This window comes from Thermobia domestica, chromosome 12 (assembly GCF_964235325.1).
Source record: "Thermobia domestica chromosome 12, izTheDome1.hap1.1, whole genome shotgun sequence".
Lineage (NCBI taxonomy): Eukaryota > Metazoa > Arthropoda > Insecta > Zygentoma > Lepismatidae > Thermobia > Thermobia domestica.
In genome coordinates this window covers 97,570,001-97,573,085 of record NC_137465.1, presented here as the reverse complement: position 1 = coordinate 97,573,085, position 3,085 = coordinate 97,570,001, and positions in this window count along the sequence as shown.

Genomic DNA, 3,085 nt, shown 5'->3' with positions numbered 1-3,085 from the left:
CTCTATATTACTATATGAAATATCAGGTTCACCACTTAAATCCAATGATTCATCAGAATCTTCATCAAGTAATATAGCATGTGCCTCCTCGATAATCAAACCGTCACGATTCATTTGGTTGAACGGTCAAATTTACACACAACCGAACACATAACAGGTACTAACGAAATAAGGAAGGTGCCTACACTCGCTGGCATGGAAATGCCGTACCCTCAGCTCCATCTAATGAATTACAATATTGTAGCCTGCGAAAAATTTTCTTTCTTCTCGGAATGTGATAAATGATTGTCTAAGATGGGATCAATTTAATCCCGTTCGCAATTTCTATAAACAAAGAAATTAATCTGTACGAAAGTTACTAATCATAAGAAATTATTAAACAGACCTTTATAGGAGAATTCCCAGAACAAAATACATGAGCTAAAATTAGACCCTAGAACTCTTACGAAATCCCACTTTAAATGTGGACTCTTCTGTTATTCCATACGCGCGTCTCACATCATACCTAGGTACATTTCTTAAATTATGCATATTTATTCGTTCAGAATACACTTCTTCAGCATAATATATATACCTTATATATTATATGTAATTTACAATTACTAAATAATACCCTGCGGTATAGGGATACATTATTTAGCATGTAATATTTAAGTTCATGATCTACTACAAATATTGTTCAGTTGGCTAGTATTTTATAGTTAGTGAATTATGAATGCAATCTAGATTTATTTGAGTACTAATTATGATAGTGATCCGATAATTTTATAGCAACCAAATCATAAGTTACATAATTTTCTTTCTCTTCACCTAGAAAATTAAACTTTTCTTGAAACTTCAGCTCTAATCTCACAATTATAGATAACTAAAAACTTTAGTTTTCCGTGATATTTTATACGTTTATATGCATTAAATCAATATTAATTTTTTAATGAAAATATTAATCTTAAATAAGGTTAAAACAATTTATTAGTAAGGTACATTATTACCTATTCATTTTGTTATGTCTCCAAACCAGAAAATTTGTACATAAAGAGCAATACACAAAAAGATTAAATCAATATATATATATATATATATATATATATATATATATATATATATATATATATATATATATATATATATATATATATATATATATACCAAAAATGATTAATTAAAGTACAAAAATCTAATGCTGAATACACCTGAAACAGAATGAGTATTCATCTGTAGGACAGCAAATAATGGGTAACATTTCATACGCGCAGCCGTAAACAAGAACAATTTGTCCTTTTGAAGCTCAATTGTTTTGATGTTAATTGTCATTCATTTGGAGAACGGTTCTCAAAGTACTCTTCACTGATCTCCATGGAATCACAAAGAATTCCTTTATAATACATATAAAAAATAATAATATGGTCACAATATTACTACGCAGAGCAAACAGGAAAGGTTCGTCAGAATATTAATAAATATCACTCAAGTCCCATACCGTTTATAATCACTTTTTTTTTACCCTATCTACTGTTTAAAAGCAGTCCTTATACACATTAAAATAAGAGAACATAATGCAAAAATTAACCCTCCAGATTATGTTAACTTGATAGATTTACTTGTAGAAATCATTCTTTTAGTTTTGGTTTCAGTTCAGTGATGAAACGAGACAAACCCAATAAAAAAACAATTAAAATGTAAATATGTGAATAATATATGCAAGAGGAAAAATTAGTGAAATAATGCCTTTTTACTTCACAAAATATTATGAGCTACGAAATACTATCTGCATCTCTTAATTTTTTTTTAACAGTTATTTCCAGCTTGAGGTAGCCCACTCCCAGCACCGTTCAGAGTACGCGATAAATAGCCAGTATTGTCGAAAGATATCTTAACTTAACAGTGCAAATAACATTTAATCATTAGCTTTGGGCTAACAGATTTAAACGCAATCCAGGAATAGAACTGTTTTAAAATTTCGATTGCAAATGAGGCGAGACAGAATATTTGTGACGAGATTCGAGACGAGACAGAGAACGCAAGTAATATAAACCACACTTCCCGAGACGACATTTCATTTCCAGAGCACATTTGGAAGATGAGATAGCCTCAACTTTACTCGTGATGGTGTCAATTTGACAGGAGATAATATAAGAAAAATAGAAAGATAGGTCGAAGTTTTATTAAACTTCTGCAGGGACAGTCTGTTTTCTGGGACCTTGAATAAAGAGTTGAGAAAGAGACTCATAAAATGCTTCGTGTCGAGTGTTGTACTGTATGAGGTGGAAACGTGGACATTACGTAAAAGTGATTAAAAACGACTGGAAGCCTTCGAAATGTGGATGTGGAGAAGAATGAAAAGAATTAATTGGGTCGAGCAGAAAACGACTGAGTGGGTGTTAGAAATGGTGGGGGAGAAAAGAATACTTTTAGATATTGTTAAGAAGAGGAAGAGAAGCTGGTTAGAACATTGCCTAAGAAGAAATTGTATCACGAGGGACGTCCTAGAGGGTATTACGGCGGAAAAGAGAGGGAGGGGCGATGGAGACTATAATTAATGGATGATATAAAAACAGAAAGATCATACGTGAAGACGAAGAGGTTAGTGGAGGACCGTGGAGAATGGAAGCTTCTCAGCTGCTGCAAGTGACCTGCCAGTAAGGGCAGAAAACCTATGATGGTGATGGTGATGATCTGCAGAGACATGGGTTTAGAAATAAAAGGAGAGAAAACTACACACACATGGAAATTCACCGTGACTATATTTCTGCAAACTACCATGGATATGTTAAAATATCCAGTAATACTTTCGACAAGGGTCGACACTTTCAACTATCTAGAATAAACATTAACAGACAAAAACCATGTTTACAAAGGAATTAATGTCAACTGGAAATAAGGAATTTGTGTTGTTATTCAATCCGCAGTCCGAACTCCTTTATTGTTGCGAATAGTATCGAAGAAATTAAATCTTACAATATATAAAACGATAACTGTGCCCGTTGTTCTATGTCACTTACCTTGAGAAAGGAACTTGTACTGAAAGTACTTGAAAATATAACTTAAGACGAGTATTGATAGCCGAGAGGGACGGGAACGAAGAATG